At 40.5% G+C, this 1,150-nt stretch overlaps 1 pseudogene; it reads right to left on the reverse strand.

Annotated features, from left to right (window-relative positions):
* Window positions 1–206: 206 nt before the first annotated feature.
* On the reverse strand, window positions 207–883 carry LOC118844067 (annotated as a pseudogene).
* Between the last annotated feature and the right edge of the window lie 267 nt (window positions 884–1,150).

A 1,150-nucleotide genomic window follows, 5' to 3' on the forward strand; every position in this document is an offset into this window, starting at 1 on the left:
TGTTTATTTTGTTTTGTTTTTTTTGAGGGGGGAAGGCAGGGCAATTGGGGTTAAGTGACTTGCCCAAGGTTACACAGCTAGTACATGTGTCAAGTGTCTGAGCCCGGATTTGAACTCAGGTCCTCCTGGCTCCAAGGCCGGTGCTCTACTCACTGCGCCATCTAGCTGCCCCCTCCTTTTCCATTTGACCAATTCTGCTTTTTTTTTCTGAAGTTTTTACATAGTTTATTTATGCTCTGATGAAAAATTATCTTCACAGATAAACATCATCCATAGTGCCTTTTAATCCTTCTGTTATGAAATCTCCAGCTCACTTTTTGCCAGCACTGACATTTGCCTTTGCAGTACCCCTGACTTTCTTCATTCTGTTCTTGCATTCCTTTCACTGCTTTCTTGAAGTCTTTTTCTTCTCAGACAGGCCATGCCTTGCAAGTCTGTGCTTTTGTTCAGTTTTCTTTGCATAGTCAAGGGAATCATAAATCATGCCAAAGCCTGTTGTTTTGCCACCACCAGAATGGGCTCTGAATCCAAAGACAAAAATGACATCTGGAGTTGTCTTGTACATATTGGCCAGTTTTTCTCAAATTTCAGTCTTGGGCACTGTGGCCTTTCCAGGATGAAGGACATCTATAACCATCTGTTTATGCTGAAGAAGTCTGTTTGTCATGAACTTCCTGGTTCTGATGGTAACAGTATAATTCACTCTTGGAGTGCTGTTCCTGGCTAGTTTCAACACTGGAGTGTACAAGAGGCCTCCAAGAGACAGGCTGATAGAAGGGTCGAGAGCCAAGCCGAAGGATGGCGCAGATGTGAAACGGATGGCGTCTAGGCCCCAGGAAGATTCACCATGGTGGTAGCCGGCTCCTCAAGCAGGAGGAGAGGGAAAAGGCCCAATTCTACTTTTTAAGGAGTTGTTTTCTTCAGTGGATTTTTGTAATTCAATTCTGTTCTTTCTCTATTTTATTGATGTAAACATTTAAAGATATAAATTTTCCCCTAAATACTACTTCGGCTGCAACCTAAAATTTTGGTATGTTGTCTCTTTGTCATTCTCTTTAATGAAATTATTGATTGTTTCTATGATTTTTTTGTTGAGCTATTCATTCTTTAGAATTAGATTAGCTTCCAACTAATTTAAAATATATTTTTC

This window comes from Trichosurus vulpecula, chromosome 3 (genome assembly GCF_011100635.1).
Source record: "Trichosurus vulpecula isolate mTriVul1 chromosome 3, mTriVul1.pri, whole genome shotgun sequence".
In the NCBI taxonomy this organism is placed as follows: Eukaryota; Metazoa; Chordata; class Mammalia; order Diprotodontia; family Phalangeridae; genus Trichosurus; species Trichosurus vulpecula.